Source organism: Chiloscyllium plagiosum, unplaced genomic scaffold, assembly GCF_037043375.1.
Source record: "Chiloscyllium plagiosum isolate Xiang-an unplaced genomic scaffold, Cpla_swu_hap1 HiC_scaffold_11, whole genome shotgun sequence".
Taxonomy (NCBI): Eukaryota; Metazoa; Chordata; class Chondrichthyes; order Orectolobiformes; family Hemiscylliidae; genus Chiloscyllium; species Chiloscyllium plagiosum.
The window spans coordinates 88861855-88879445 of record NW_028270149.1 but is presented as its reverse complement, the minus strand read 5'-3'; the positions used below and the strand labels follow the sequence as shown (position 1 = coordinate 88879445).

General features: G+C 44.4%; 1 long non-coding RNA gene across 1 annotated transcript; it reads right to left on the bottom strand.

The window, feature by feature from the left end:
• Positions 1-761: 761 nt before the first annotated feature.
• Positions 762-15608, bottom strand: LOC122557464 (uncharacterized). Its single transcript, XR_006313837.2, has 3 exons — positions 15505-15608; positions 14965-15114; positions 762-2037 (listed from the first exon to the last, which is right to left on the bottom strand). It is a non-coding gene; the product is annotated as an uncharacterized LOC122557464 (long non-coding RNA).
• Between the last annotated feature and the right edge of the window lie 1983 nt (positions 15609-17591).

The window sequence follows — 17591 nt, the reverse complement described above, 5'->3', positions numbered from 1 at the left end:
ATTAACAAATCACAGTATATGATTGAAAGACTTTCAGTCACGTGATGCTGGTCATTCATAGATCATGGGTGGTCGTTAAAAGCGTTATTCAGGTTATTGCAGAAGTTTCCGATCCATTGATCGAAACACACCAAAATTCTGGTGTGTTTCGTTTAGTACCTCTGCACAAAGTGTTCGGAGAGTATTCACGGTGTTCTTTTGTACTGGACACAGGCTCAGATACTACTTAATTTTAATACTTAAAAATCACACAACACCAGGTTATAGTCCAACAGGTTTAATTGGAAGCACACTAGCTTTCGGAGTCACGCTCAAAGGAGCGTCGCTCCGAAAGCTAGTGTGCTTCAAATTAAACCTGTTGGACTATAACCTGGTGTGTGATTTTTAACTTTGTACACCCCAGTCCAACACCGGCATCTCCGAATCATAATTTTAATACTGTATTTGCAATATCGCCACACTAAAAGAGCCAATCAATTCAGCAAGTCTAGTCATGTTCCTTTGCAGTTCAGTGCTAGAAGCATTCAGCACATTGGAGAACTTGCACAGCAATTCAGGCAGCATCCGAGGACAGGCAAAATCGACGTTTCGGGCAAAAGCCTTTCATCAGGAATAAAGGCTCTCTGCCTTTATTCCTGATGAAGGGCTTTTGCCCGAAACGTCGATTTTGCCTGTCCTCGGATGCTGCCTGAATTGCTGTGCTCTTCCAGCACCACTGATCCAGAATCTGGTTTCCAGCATCTGCAGTCATTGTTTTTACCACATTGGAGAACTTGCAAGTCATGTGATCTGTGACGGTCATTTTTAAAGTTCAGCAAAGATTTTTTGGCTGCAGCATTTGCAGCCAACATCACTACGTGGAGAATCACTCAGGCATGCACAAAACTCAGGGTGTCGCATTTAGCCTCACATCCAGCAGAAATATGCCAAGCATTACAACTAAATGTAGGAACTGTCACCAGGGCTGAAGAAATTAAACTATGCTTGGGAGGAGCTCTTGGAAATCCATGTACTGAATGTATTAGAGTTTCGCATTGTTTTTCCCCTAAGGGTTTTAATAGATCCTTTGAACTTTACTGTAATTTGCCTAAATCTGATGTTCCTTCAGGGAATGTCCTTTTTATCCAGAATATATCCAATTACAGAACATTACTTTTAATTTTCTAACGAAGCACTATTTAAAGTCCAATAGCTTTTCAGAGATATATGAGAAAGAACAGCAAAACTAACTAATGGTTAACTATTGCTTAACATGAATCAATATTTTGAAAGTGTATCAAAAACTATACAGTCATGCCAATGTATTTTACCAGTTGTGTAATTGCAAAACTGCAGATGTATCGCAGCAGCCAATTTAGTGGCAGCACTCCTCCGCTGAAGTGTTTTTAACAAGTTATGTGGTGGCCATGGCAACAGCAGATCAATTGATTGTTGTTCTTGATTTGGTTTTGAGGTATATCACAATTCACTATCAGAAGAAATTTATTTTCCTGTTGATGCTCCCAGTGTGTAAAATGCATTCGTTGATAATTTATGCAGGCGCGTTAACCTTTGATCAATTTGTGGCCATTTGTTGCCAGAGGTTGAAAGCTAACTACTGCACTGAGAAAACAGCAGCTCTGGATCTGAGAAAACAGCAGCCCATTCCTGAAGAAGGGCTTATGCCCGAAACGTCGATTCTCCTGTTCCCTGGATGCTGCCTGACCTGCTGCGCTTTTCCAGCAACACATTTTCAGCTCTGATCTCCAGCATCTGCAAACCTCACTTTCTCCTCAGCTATGGAACGGTGATTGTATTGAGCTGTTTAAAGGCTGTCACCTGGTATTTAACGCATGAATATCAGTTTATGAATAACCCCAGTTTTGTGATAAGTCAGAAGACATTGCTACTTCACAGTTCTAGGCAGCAATTGCATCCCTTCATTATCGTCTAATTCCAGCAGTCCCTTTTTACATTAATTCTTCAGTTCAATGTTTTTAATTGCGAGGCACCAGCAGAAGTCCGTAGCAGGTTCCAGGTTCAAAATATTGGGAGAATCTGAGAGACAGAGATAATCAAAAGAATGTTACTGTTTGTTGTTTCAGCAAATTTAATTTTGTTATGGTCAATACATCTGCTGGATTCTCTATGGAGTTGAGTTTCAGCTTTGTTATATTATTTTGTTGGTAATCAGGTCTTTTTACCTAGTTACATGCAAGAATTTGGATTTGTGCTATAGCTCCTGCATTTTTGCACAAATACTGCCATTTATGCTATAAAACACACTAAGTTCAGAAAGCAGTTGAAGAAAATTACGAAATATCCCTGTGTGGGATATAGGTAAAGTAGTGTTACTTCTGCAATTATAATTACTTATGCCAGGTAAATGCACTCACACCAGTGTATAATTGTTTCAACCAAGAGCTGAGTCAACAAGAATGAAAACTATGTGGAGGAAATATATAATTGTTTTTGTATTAGCTAAAATGTGCATACAAGAATGAAACGTGCCTGCTAACAATGGTAGACAAATATGCTGTGAGGTGCTGTGAGGATGTAGGTTAAGCTAGATTTGCTTATACAAGCAGTAGTTATAAGCATCTGTTTCCCACTTTTGCAAACACACAAAAACAAACCCCAATTAAAAGGTCATAAGGATCAATATGGTTGGGGAAAGGAAGGAAATGCAACAGGTGGAGGAAGTAGATAATCATGAAGAAGGATATACCTAACAATGGGCCACAGCAGGATGTGGTGAAATGGCCAAGTAAAACTTGTACTTTGTTATGCACAAGGCCGGATAAGACAAGAGAGAAACAATAGTAATGGGCACCGGGTTTGGAGTAGTGAATCCTATATAAGATATGTACTTGCTAAACTCTGTGTGCCAATTCCAGGCACCACGCTTGCAAGCGTATAATAAACATACTGATTGCTTCAGATCTTGTCTCGGACTGAAATTATTGAAGTGAGTGAGCTTTGTTTCTCACACCTGTATTGGCATTGTAATGTTCATTAAATATTGAGAAGAACTGAAGATTTCACAGCATCAGAAATTACTCCTGCTTACAATTTATTTAATCAAATATTCCCAGGTAGCACGTGACATTGATCTCCTGTTATGCAGCCAGACTCTGTAGCATATACTGTGTCCCTGATTATATTGTGCAGCACTCAGCATAGTCAAATTCTGTAGCATGTCTCTCTATACTGTATGTAATCTGATTCACTGTCATGTAGATTTCTGTAGAGAAAATGAGGTCTGCAGATGCTGGAGATCAGAGATGGAAATGTGTTGCTGGAGAAGCGCAGCAGGTCAGGCAGCATCTAGGGAACAGGAGAATCGACGTTTCGGGCATTAGCCCTTCTTCAGAAGAAGGGCTAATGCCCGAAACGTCGATTCTCCTGTTCCCTAGATGCTGCCTGACCTGCTGCGCTTCTCCAGCAACACATTTCCACCATTGTAGATTTCTGTAACAAGTTTTCAATTGAAAGCGGAGTGTCTAGGTGCATAATGGCCTGGTATGGCAACTTCTCTGCCCAAGACCGTAAGCCACCCTTCCATCCATGGACTCCATTTACACAGCTTGCTGAAGCGGAAAGACTGCCAAAATCAAGACCCATTCCACCCCGGTAATGAACTCCTACAACTTCTTCTGTCAGGGAGAAGATACGGAAGCCTGAACATATGGACTATCAGGTTCATGAACAGCTTCTTTCTGGGCATTACTGTTAGACTGATGAATCGATTCTCTCGCCTCAAATAATGCTGGTCTCACTTTGCGCATGCCCTGTGCAATGTAATCTGTGCGGCTCTAACTCCTGATGTGTACATCCTTGCTTACTATGATTTGCCTGTACTGCTTATAAACAAAGATTTTCACTGAACCTCGGTACACATGACATAAATCAATAAGTCATGGTTGATGTTGTCTACATGGACTTCAGTAAAACCTTTGACAAGGTCCTTCATGGCAGACTAGTGAAAAAGGTGAAATCACGTAGTGTCAGGAATGAGCTGGCATAGAGTCATAGCATGGAAACAGACTATTCGATCTCACTTGTCCATGCTGACCAGATAGCCTAAATAAATCTGGTCCTATTTGCCAACGTTTGGCCCATATCCCTCTAAACCTTTCCTAGTCATTGATCCATCCATACTTTTTAATACAACACTTTTTAAATATTGTAATCGTACCAGCCTCCACCACTTCATGTCGCAGCTCATTCCATATATGCACCACCCTCTGAGTGAGAAAGTTGCCACTGAGATCCCTTTTATATATTTATCCTTTCACCTTAGCCCAGGGAAAAGACCTTTCCTATTTACCCTAACCATATCCCTCATGATTTTATGAACCTCTGTAAGGTCACCCCCTCAGCCTCTGACACTTCAGCAAAAATAGCCGCAGCCTATTCAGCCAACCCTATGGCTCAAATCCTCCAATCCTGACAATATCCTTGAAAATATTTTCTGAACCCCTCCTTGTTTCCCAACATCCTTCCAGTAGAAAGGAGACGAGAATTGCATGCACAAAAGTGGCTGAACTAATGTGCTGCACAGCCATAACATGACCTCCCAACTCTTTTACTCAATGCACTGACCAATAAAGGCAAGCACACCAAACACCTTCTTCATTATCCTATCTACTTGCAGCTCCACTTTCAATGAACTATGAATCTGCACTACAAGGTCTCTTTGTTCAGCAACACTCTCCAGGTCCTTACCATTAAGTGTATATGTCCTGCCCTGATCTGCTTTTCTAAAATGCAGCACCTCACATTTACCAAAGTTGAACTCCATCTGCCACTCCCTGGCCCATTGGCCCATCTGATCAAGATCACATTGTACTCTAATGTAACCTTCTTTGCCGTTAACTACAGCTCCAATTTCAGTATCATCAGCAAACTTACTAACCATATCTCCTATGTTCACATCCAAATCATATATATAAAAGATGAAAAGCAGTGGACCCAACATTGATCTTTGTGCCACATCACTGGTCTCAGGATTCCAATCTGAAAAGCAACCCTCTGTCTTCGATCTTTGGCCAGTTCTGTATCCAAACAGCTAGTCCTCCCTGTATTACATGGTTATCTCGCTAACCAATCTATTATGAGGAACATTGTTAAATGCACTAATGAAGTCCATATAGATTATGTTCAATGCTCTGCCCTCATCAATTCGCTTCATTACTTCTTCAAAGAACTCAGTCACATTAGTGACCATGTTGGACATGGAATTGGTTTAGTCATAGGAGAAAGAAGGTAGCAGTAGAAGGATACTTTTTGAAATGGAATGTTGAAACTAATGATTTTCCACAGGGATCAGTGCTGTTTGTGATCCACAGCACTGTGGATTTTGAGGAAAATGTGGTTGGTCTAATTAGTAAGTTTGCAGATGATACAAAGACAGATGGAGTTGTGGATAGTGAGAAGGATTACCCGAGGATACAGCAGGATACAGATTTCTGCATGGGTAGAAATTTGGCAGATGGAGTTTAATCTAGACAAATGTGAGGTGATGTATTTCAGAAGATCAAGTACAAACCTAATGACTAAGGAGGATCCCCACTTATCCAGCTAGGCGAAATCAAAGGAAATTATACAGTGACTGGCAGAACCTTTAACAGTATTGATACGCAGAGGGATGTGGGTGTGCAGTTCCACAGATGACTGAAGGTGGCAGCACAGGTAGATAAGGTAGCAAAAAAGGCCAATGGGATGCCTACCTTCATTGGAAGGGGCATTGAGTATAAGCACAGCTAAGTTGTGCTGCAGCTTTATAGATCTTTAGTTAGGTCACACTTAGAATATTATGTACAGTTCTGGTCACCACACAACAAGAGAGTGCTGATACTTTGGAGAGGATACAGAAAATGTTGACCAGGATGTTGCATGGTATATGGGATTTTAGCTATGATGAAATTTTGGATAGACTGTGTTTGTTTTGACTGAAATGCTGGAGGTTGAGCGGTGACCTGTTAGAAGTTGACAAGGTTGTGAATGGCATGGATAGAGTGGAAAATGAGGCCTTTTCCCGGGATGGAGGAGTCAGTTACTAGGGGGCACAGGTTCAAGGTATGGGGATTGAGGGTGCTGGGGACAGGGAGTAGATTAAAAGAGATGTGCAAGGCAAGTTTTTCACACAAAGGATGGTGAGTGCCTGGAATTCACTGCCAGATGAAATGGTGGAAGCAGGCACAATAGCAGCAATCAAGAAATACCTGGATGAATGCGTGAATGGGAAGGGAATAGAGGGATATGGATCCTGTAAGTGAAGGGCAAAATATGTCAGTGCAGCTTGGAGGGCCAAAGGGCCTGTTCCAGTGCTGCACAGCTCTTTGTTCTTTGTTTGCCTCCAAAGTGTTTGCCTCTCTTGATGTGTCAAGAAGATTACTTAGTCTGAGACTTCGAGTCTTGTTTCAAGAAGCTTTATTTTTCGTGAATTCATGGCGAGGCTGCCACTGTCTTCATTGTCCCACAGCACTCTTCTGAGCTGAACAGTTGGCCAGTATTAATACAATGATACAAACAACCTTTCTTATATTCTGCACTCAAGTGGCAGCATGGTGGCTCACTGGTTAGCACTGCTGCCTCACAGCACCAGGGTCCCAGGTTCAATTACAGCCCAGGGTGACTGTGTGAAGTTTGCACATTCTTGCTGAGTCTGCGTGGTTTCCTCCCACAGTCCAAACATGTGCAGCTCAGGTGAATTGGCCATGCTAAAAAAATTGCCCATAGTGTTAGATGCATTCGTCAGAGGGTTTTCTTTGGAGGATTGGTGTGGACTAGTTGGGCCAAAGGGTCTGTTTCCCCATTGTAGGGAATCTAATCCAATAATATTGAGTACAATAATTCAAGATAAAGATAAGCACAGTGCATACCCTCTTAGTTCTTTGATGTTATTCAAGGTCAGAGAAAATAACAAGATACACTCTCTATATTTCATCAAATTATAATTACACAACCTCAGTCTTTATCTCCAGCAATATTTTCTACTAAAGTGACCCATCATGCAGCAGTATGCCAAATTCTTACTACTTCTACAGTTTCCTCTTTGGTGATCTTCTAGATTAATACCTAGGTTTAGGATACTGGCTCATCCAAAAAGGGAGCGCATATTCTTCTGGAAAAAGGCACATACTCGTACATGCTTGCTCATCGTCGGTGGCATTATGGAGTACGGTCCAATAGATGATCACCAGTTTTGGAGAGGAAAATGGGTTAAGAATATACTGTACACAACAACAGCCACAAAGTATCTGGATTATTATAGAAAATGTGACAAACCCAATGACTAAGGAGGATCCCCACTTATCCAGCTAGGCGACATCAAAGGACCGCCCAGAATCAAAAGGGGAGCTCAATTTCTTAACTTCTGTGTGAATGTGGGTCACCAAATTGGAGACATTTTTAGAGTTGTCTGGTATTTAGGTACAGCATGCCTACCCAATAACAACACAAGTGCCACCCTCCTTGGATAATAGAAAATCCAAGACCAAGCTGTTCTGAAGAGCCACTGTTCTAACTGAGACTAGCTCAGCATTAATCTCAGTCAGGGCCTCAGCAGTATCATCAGTGACAGCTTCCAATACTAATTTTAATTTGCTCAATTCTTGGAAATCCAGATCGACTTCAGTAAAAGGAGAAGACATCCCAACCCAGGTGAGGAATCTGGTGAGGGATCTCTTGGGCTTCAGGGGTGAAGGTAACCCATCCAAGACTCAAATGTGATGTATGACATATCCCATGTAACACAGCCGTCTCCAGTCTGAGGGAAGCCAAGGATAGGCCTTAAGACCACAAAGAAAATAGGGACCATTGTAGGAGATTAATTTGGAATCTCTGCCCCTCCACAATTTGGGAGCCAGGTCTTTCCACAGGGAGCCTGATGTCTTATTAAGGACACTAGACCAATTAAACGAAAAGTAGCCTTGGCTCGTCGAATTTTGGGTAGGTTCAATCCAGGGGATATTAAAAGAACATTGTCTAGATCCCAGTAGAGACGTTCCCATGTCATGGTGTTGCTAATGGTGTTATTATGCTCAACAAGAAAAAGGGGCATATGGGATCTGTTACAATCAGTTTGGGACCAATCTGGGAATCGGGCCAGATTTATACCCTGCTGACATCCACTCCTATACGCCCTCAGAGTTATTGGGTTCAACTGAAGAGTTTTGGCATACTAGCCATTTGGCAACTTCAGGCCACCTAAAGGATACGGTCCACAAAGTGATACCTCCCTGTGAGGGATTGGTACATGGGCACATACCCAATAGTCAGTTTCTTTTCTTGCCATATGGGCGCTTTGAGAGGCCAAATACAAAAAACATTGTGGTGTCTGGCTCATCTTAGTCGCTTTATTCTCGTATCAGAGGGAAACCCATTTTTCTGAGCCATACTCTTTGGCACCTGAGGCTCCTTTAAAAGCCGAGCCCGAGACTCCAGGCACCAGTGCAAGGAGTTCTGCCAGGGTACTACACATAATAAATACACGCTGCCTCCGCGACCCCCGTATTGACAAACCCGGTATGTCACATGACAATTGTCGGTGATCTCGACATGGGATCAGGAGCAATTCAAATCACATCTCTGTCTGGCACATGCCTGCGACCTGCCTCCTCCTTTCACACACTTGTTAGAAACCCTTTTAGTTTCCATATCTTTCCCTGCGGCAGATTCCTTGCGAGTCATGGTCTCCCCTCATGTCCCTGAGAAGCGCAATAATGGAACCCTGGAAAATGCATCAGACAGCGGACGCTTAAATTACCACCAACATTGCAAAGTCTCTGATACACTTTTGGAGCCCTCACTGCAGTGGAGGAAAGATGGTTAACTCTCCTCAAACCCTGACCCATTCCTTGCATTTCTGACTAAAAATAGCATTACAGCATGATACACATTGTATTATGTCATCATTACATAACAGGTGAGTACTTTTGGCACACCCACCACAAGGCCATGCATATCTAGTTTCAATTGTTTGCAAGCTGAGGAGGACCAGGAATTGCATCCACAGGGTTCTCATCATTCACTTTAGTAGTTGCCGAGTTGGTTGGGTTATGTTATAGTTGGTCGTGTGCGCCCACTCCTTATGTTCTTCCAATTTTACTACAGCTCAGGAGGTCAGTAACACTTAATACAGTCCCTTCCATCTTGGAGAGAGAGAGAGCCTTTAAGAGACTTAACATACACTCAATTGCGAGGTCTAAAATGGTGTGTGTTAGATCCATGGGGTGTTGGCATGGCCTCTAATACCTTTGAATGATTGGCCCAGGCCCCTTCGCTCAGGGCTTGGGTGTATAGCAGGGTTTTCTCTTCCACCCCTATATCAGGGCTATTTCGGATGTAGAGAGAAGGGTTTAGGTGCCAGTAGTCATGGGTCTTCCCAGAAGAATTTTAAACGGGGTTCGACCAGTGGTTCTATTAACCTGGTTTTGGAGGGTGAACAGGGTAATAGGCAAGGCTTCAGGCCACTTTAGTCCAGTTTCCTTTGCAGGGATACTTTTTAGCATCCTGTTAGTTCATTCCATTATTCCCGAGGACTGGGGTTGATAGGGGATATGAACCTTCCACACAAATCCCAATACTGCACACAGTGCTGTTATTATTTTCACAGTAAAGTGGGTACCCCTGCCACTATCCATTTGACTCAGTATTCCAAAATGGGGAATTATATCTCTTGTAAGACATGTTACTACTGTTTGGGCACCATCCCTTCTGGTAGTAAATGCCTCTATCCATCTAGAGAACATATCTACTATGGACAATGTGCAGTCATATGGACAAAATCAATCTGCAAGTTCCCAAATGGATCAAAATATGCAAGTGTTCTTCCTCTATTGTACTGTTGGCAAATAATGCGTATTGAATAGGTTTACTGGATGAGAGTGTACTGAAGTCATGGACCACCCTAAAGGCATAATGGGAATCAGTATAAATGTTAATGGATTTCCCATGGTAAGGATCCATCCACGAGTAAGAGCACAATGTTCAGCAACCTGGACTGAAGTCCCGGACTGGAGAGCACATGCCTCTATTTCAAAGGAAGTAACAACTGCGTAAACGGCAAGGGAACAATGGTTGGAGGAACGTTTGGACGAGCCATCAGTGAAAAGCACAAGGTCAGAATTAGCAAAGGGTGTGGAGGATAAATCAGGGTGAGGAGAGGTAGGATTCCAAGTCAGAAGAAGTAGGAAGGAGGATTAACTGAAGAGGCACAGCAGAATGATAGATTTGGCTTGGACAACAGCATGACCTCATGCACAGTCCTGCGGGTTGCTGTGAAATGCTGAGTAACAGCCAAATCGAGAAGCAGCAAAACAGCATGAAGGGCCATAACAGAACAATGGCGATCTAGAACATTGGGGTTTGCCTTTTCCAGCATGATAGCTGTGGCAGCGACGATGCAGAGGCAGGTTGGTAGGCCATGAACCACTGGAGGTAACTGAGAGGAGTAATAGGCCACTGGGCGCTTCAGACCACCATAGGTTTGGATGAGGAGTGCGCTTGTGAAACCCTCTCGTATGTCAACATACAGGATGAAAGACTTACGATAATTGGGTAAGCCCAAGGCTGGGGCTTGTGTCAGAATAGTACAAAGTTCCTCAAATGCTCGCAGTTGGTTGGGAGTCCAATCAATTGAATGAGGCTGACTGTTAAGGGTAATCTGACGCAAAATTGTGTCCATGCACCGATATTCAGGCACCCATTGGTGACAATTGTTCACCATGCCGAGAAAAGACAGCATCTTCTGTTGTGTGGAGGGTCGCAGGGCAATGAGAATAGCAGCAACATGATCAGGACTCAGGTGATGGGTATCACACTCGAGGATGCGGTCTCGATATTGTACCGAGATCTGACATAATTGTAGCTTGGCAGGAGAAAGGCTGTGGGGCTCACAGGAGGCTGAGTGGATCAACAAGGTCACATAGTTCCACTGACAGTCAGTGTAGGACCGTGAGGCGACAAGGATGTCGTCAGCATATTGCAACACAGTGCTGCCACAGGCAGACAGAACTGAGACTGATCCCTTCGCACTGCCACAATATACACAGTTGGGTTTTCTGTGTTACCCTGAGGAAGACGAGTCCAGGTGGAGAACAATCAGTGGAGATAAACAGTGAGCGGAGTTCTATGACAGTGTAACAAGTTGAATTTGGTATCGGGGTGACCGGTGCCATGGGGATAACAATCTGATTTACAACATGCACAGCATCAATAACAGGCTGAAGGCCTATTTCAGCATCAGGAGATACTCTGTATTGATGGACACAACCAGGACCAACAGTAACATGGTGCAGCAGAGCAGAAAGCACCAACCCCACATGATTTTATGGAGTGCCCGCAGGGAAGAAGGGAGGGATGGCAGGAGCAGTGGGGACATATAGGGCGAGGGTGGCTGGTACTGGAGAAAAATTACCGGCCAATTGGCAGATAGGAGCAAGACACAACTGGCCTCGGGTCTTTGAGAAGAGAAGAAAATAGCTGGATCAAGGGACACGTGATGAAGAAAGCTTAAGCAGTGATTGGTATTTCCTTCTAGGTCCACTATCAGGGGCGCTAGAGAGGTTCAATAGGGTTGTTCTGTAGTTGCCAGCAATACAATAGACCTGTGTTGCAGTGTCAGAGTACTGCATCAGCAAACAGAGTGCTCAGGGAACTCCAAGAACAGGCCCTGATCAGAGGAGTGGTTTGAAGCACCATGTTTACACAGGGGTTGGCCACCCAACAGGCAAACAGGTGAATTCTTGGCAATGACAAATGACTGCTCTACCTGGAGCTGACCTATCTGAAGGGAAACAATTTGGGAGAGTGATTCCACCATGGAAATTCCGGCTATACCGATGGTGGAGACAGTTTCACGGAAGTTGCACGGAGGGATGTACAGATCAAATAGTCGCATCGGAGTCAACTAAAACCTTAAGATGCTTCCGTTGAACATCAAGTTCTGTCATTGAGTCTTCGAGGAGAGAAGAAAATAGCTGGATCAAGGGAGCCTGTACCAATAACACCTCGTGGAACCCCTATTGTGTCGTCTAAGGGGTCTGTGAATGTAACATTTGGGGCATGCACACAGTTGCAGGAGGAGCTACAGCCAACTGCACTCGACAAACTCTAGCCCAATGATCCGACCAACCACACCGACGGCAAATGTCACCATCCTTGGACCGTAGTGGCCACTACCACCATCTAACCGAGATGGGTAATATCTTAGGGACCTTTTGTTGTAAGATTGGTGATATTGGACAAATTGGCCCTTGAACCCTCAGACCGCTTATTGAATAGACCTTGTTGGTCCATTTTAGTGAGGGAGGTAACTACAGCACCCCAGTTCTGCTGTTGCCAGGTGAGATTGGTAAACTTGAAAGCCTGAGTTCTCTGGGGGTCAACACAATTTTAACAGTGTCTGTACCACCAAAGGGTCATTTCCTTTCAGAGGCACTCCCATGGATGGATTCCCACGTGTCCTTAAAATGGGTGACAAAATCAACAAGGGGTTCCCCTTTTTTCTGAAGACATGGAGTGACCCCTTGCCGAAGTCGTTATGCTGAGTTGAAGAGTGTGGTGCTGGAAAGCACAGCTGGTCAGGCAACCTCTGAGGAGCAAGAGAGTCGACATTTCGACCACAAGCTCTTCATCAGAAATGGGGGGGGGGGAAGGTAGCTGGGGAGGCGTGCAAGGGGTCTGAGAGATAAGTGGAGGGGGTGGGATTGGGGGGAAGGTAGCTGGGAATGTGATTGGTGGATGGAGGTGAGGGATGATGGTGATAGATTGGGAAGGAGAATGCAGCGGAGAGGTGCAAAGGAAGATGGACAGGTGGGACAGTTTGGAAGGTTAGGTGCCAGATTGGAAGGTTAGAGCTGGGATAAATGGGGGGAGGGGAAATGAGGAAACTGGTGAAATCTACATAGATCCCGTTTGGTTGGAGGGTCGCAAGGCGGAAGTTAAGGTGTTCTTCCTCCAGGCATCACGTGGCTAGAGTTTGACGGTGGAGGATGCCCAGGATGTTCAGCCACCGGGGCAGTGGGGTTGTTTAGTGCGTGTGTCCCAGAGATGTTATCTGAAACATTCTGCAAGTTAGCATCCTGTCTCCCCAATGCAGTGGATAACACACTTAGAGCAGTGGACACAGTAGATGACATGTGTGGACGTGCAGGCAAATCTCTGTCAGTGGGCGGCTCGGTGGCACAGTGGTTAGTGCTGCTGCCTCACAGCACCAGAGACCCGGGTTCAATTCCCGCCTCAGGCGACTCTCTGTGTGGAGTTTGCGCATTCTCCCCGTGTCTGCATGGGTTTCCGCCGGGTGCTCCAGTTTCCTCCCACAGTCCAAAAATGTGCAGGTTAGGTGAATTGGCCATGCTAAATTGCCCATTGTGTTAGGTGAAGGGGTAAATGTAGGAGTATGGGTCTGGGTGGTATACGCTTCGGCGGGTCGGTGTGGACTTGTTGGGCCAAAGGGCCTGTTTCCACACTGTAAGTAATCTAATCTAATCTAAATGTGAAAGGATCCTTTGGGGTCTTGGACGGAGGTGGGGGTTGGATGTGTGGGCGCAGGCTTTGCACTTCTTGCAGGGGAAGGTGCCAAGAGTGGGTTGGTGGCTTGGTGGGGGGATTGGACCTAACAAAGGAGTCAAGGAGGGAATGGTCTCTGTGGAACACAGATAGGGGCGGAGAGGGAAATAAAACTCTGGTGGTGGGATCTGTTTGTAGATGGTGGAAATGGCAGAGGATGATATGTTGTACCCGGAACTTGGTGTGGTGGAAGGGGAGGGGTCTCTGTCCTTGTTGCGATTGGAGGGGTGGGGTTTAAGGGCCGAAGTGTAGTAAGTGGAGGAGATGTGCTGGAATGCTCAAGGGCAGAGGTGCGAAAGTGGAGGAGATGCGCTGGAGGGTCAGCCCCCTCTGGCCACCCTGTCATTCCTGATAAAGAGCTCATGCTCGAAACATCGACCCTCCAACTCCTCGGATGCTGCCTGACTGGCTGTGTTTTTCCAGCACCACACATTTCGACTCTGATGTTCAGCATCTGTAGTCGTCACTTTCTCAGAGTGGCTATCTGGCCCCATATGAAATGGCCTGCAGAGCTTGGTTCTGGAGCCACTCATCCCAGGGGATATTTCCCTGACCCTGCTGCTCCTCTTTAGGTCCCTCTAACCAATCCCCATTTTCCCTGATTGGGAGTGAAAAAGAATCCTTAAAAGCCATCGAGAAGGTGCCACATACAACTTTATGTAGGAGAAGAACATCCCCAGGTAAGAGGTTATAAATTTGGCAGGTTTGGACCAGTCAGTTATGGAAGAAGATTGGCTTCTTCAGTGTGTTAAGGGCCTCATTGATCATGCTGCTAGCCTCAGTGAGGGACCAAGGCTTTGGGACAGCTATATCACCGACCATCAGTCAGGGCAGTTGGGTGAAGGGAGCAGTGGTGCTAGAAGGTTTATTTGCATCAGAGGTGGTGGAGAATGTCCCATATCTAAGTGACACATTTTAGTGTGACTGTGAGTCCGCATCATAGTGGGTTGGGTAGAATTAGGAGGGGCTGTAGGTAGGCCCGTAGTATGGACTAGAGCCTGGTAATGTGGAGGTTGAAGAGGCCGGAGATGCTGTTCTCACACAGCCAGGAGGATGTTGTCCATAACCGTATCCTCTTGAGATTCAAGCTGGGGATATAGTCGCAACGAGGCACTGGAGGGTGCACCAGCATCTTTCTTAGGTTTAGATTTGGGAGGTTCATGACGCTTAGCAACCTCTCACCATTTAACAAAACAATACATCATATAACATTTGTCCCAAGCGGGATCCCCACCTCCTTCCTCAGTAATTTCTTGCCATTCCTTAATTATACTTAAGACAAAAGAACCTCCATAGGGCCAATGGCCCTAGGACCATTTGTAAAGATCACTACAAAAAGGAATGATGTACCCAGAATCTCATGTTTCAGAGAGCACCGTATCTGCTGGTGACCCCAGTGTCTCCTACCTGTTGTCATGATCTTATCCTTACAATGTCTTTGTTTTGTTCACTTTTCCACTTTAGGACCGTCTTCTGGGTGCCTCACATCCGCATTCGTGGAGTGCCATTGACAGCTGGCTCCATTTCCCATTTCCATAATCTACAAAGAGACGTCAACTGCCAAGAAAGGAGAAGTAGAGAAAAAAAATTATGATTCGTGCCTGCATGCATTAATCTACTATAAGTGCTCACTGGTGTTTCTCTTCCATCTACAAGTCTCAAAGTCTTGAACCTATTTCAATTGGGTAGCTACCATTTCTTAGTCTCTCTCACCACACTGGTAAGTTTAGTTTTCTCTGTGATCTTTTGGTAGTCTTGGTTCAGCTGAAGTCACTGGCCAGACACCAGGCAGTCTCTACACTTGCCCACCCCTGTGAAGGGAGCACTAGACCACTTTCAGCGAGGACTGTCCCGCCCACTATTTTCACTATTTCCTCCTTTACTTTTTTTGGATCCTGTATTAATTGGGATCCTGCCTGATATGCCTAATTCTGTCAAGGAAATTACTTAGTCTGAGACTTTCAGCCTTGTTTTCAGATGCGTTTTCTTCGTGAATTCATGGCGAGGCTGCCACAGTGTCCATTGTCCCGCAGCACACTCCCGAGCTGAACAGTTGCCCTATATTTTTACAATAATACAAACAACCTTACTTACATTCCACGCTCAAGTAATATTGAATGCAATAATTCAAGATAAGGATAAGCACAGTGCCTACTCCCTTTGTAATTTGATGTTGCTCAAAGGCAGAGAAAATAAGGAGTTCAAGATTTACTCCCTAAACTTCATCAAATTATAGTTACACAACCTCAGTCTTTATCTCTAGCAGTATTTTTCCACTAAAGCAAGGGGCTGAGAGCCAAGATACCTTTTACCTCGGTCAAGTATCCCATTATGCAGCAATATGCCAAGTTCTTACTACTTCCACATGATGTGACGTCAGATTCTTGAATGATATTATAAGACCATCCTATGGAGGTCTTGAATTCTATTGGAAGTATCCCTGCATACAATCCCTACACTTCTAGGAGAAAGTGAGGACTTGCAGATGCTGGAGATCAGAGCTGAAAATGTGTTGCTGGAAAAGCGCAGCAGGTCAGGCAGCATCCAAGGAGCAGGAGAATCGACGTTTCGGGCATGAGCCCTTCTTCATGAAAGGGCTCATTATTCCTGAAGAAGGGCTCATGCCCGAAACGTCGATTCTCCTGCTCTTTGGATGCTGCCTGACCTGCTGCGCTTTTCCAGCAACACATTTTCAGCTACAATGTGCTTCTGTCCAACTGTTCAGTCAGATATTGTGGACAACTGTACGTAATAACATGCAACTAAGAAGGGGATGACTCACAATATACAGAAAATACTCTTGGATACAACGTGCTTCTGTCTCATTGACGGGACAGATTTTGCAGCAACATCCCTGAATGTAATTTATGCTATCTCTGACATAAAGTCAAAATCTGGATCAAGTGTTCCAGTTATCTTAGTTTGAGCTCTGCAATAGCTATATTTGTGCATGATTTGGAGATGCCGGTGTTGGACTGGGGTGTACAAAGTTAAAAATCACCTGATGAAGGAGCGTCGCTCCGAAAGCTAGTGTGCTTCCAATTAACCTGGTGTTGGACTATAACCTGGTGTTGTGTGATTTTTAACTTTGTATTTGTGCATTGTTTATGTCTCTCTCAATGAAAAGTCAGACTCTGTAACAATGGCCCCCATATGCCAATGCACGTGCAGATTACTGAGGAATCTCACTCTCCAATAAATTTTCATAAATACAGTGTCTGCCCCCCTCATTGGGAGGTCTGATGATGTACAATTGACTTAGGATAAAGTGTCTCTCAACTTTTGTGCAATGGATGTATTGAAAAACAATCTTTCTTTATGAACTTTTCATAGAGAGGAAAACTGGTAGAACAGGACCAGTATGAGGCCAGTATTTGGTCCTGGCATCATACTAGTTTTGGTAATTCTGCAGCAGAAAAGTTTTATAATCTCCAATGCTATATTGCAGTTGCTGCCCTGAGAAATTCTCCATGTTTTGCTGGGCTTTTAAGATTATTAGAGGGGGGCAAAATGTTTTCATCCAGGAGTAGTGGGGATCTGGAATGCACTGCCTGGGAAGGTAGTAGAGGTAGAAAACTTCACAACCTTTAAAAACTACTTGGATGAGCACTAGAAATGTCAGAACATTCAAAGCTCTCAGTCTAATGTTGGAAAGTGATTTTAGATTTAGTATTTTTGGTAGTGCAGACTCGATGGGTTGAAGAGCCTCCCCTGTATTGCATAACTCAATGATCATCAAAGGAAAGTGCACATAAAAAATTATTGCAATAAATAAGGAAAGCAACTACTCCCACCTCCTGCACCCCACCACCAAACACGGCTTGTCCACTCGAGTTCCCTTGACTGGGTCTGTTCAGGTCCATTATTTTTACAAAAATATGTCAAACCCCTTCATCAGACATCCCCCTAGAGTGTAGATGATAGGCAAAGCAGCCGTGGGGAGTAAAGAGGAAAAAATAATTAGTGGATGTGTGCACAACAAAGTCATAAGGTGGGTGGAACATTCAGAGCTAAGATATTAATCGAAGATTTTG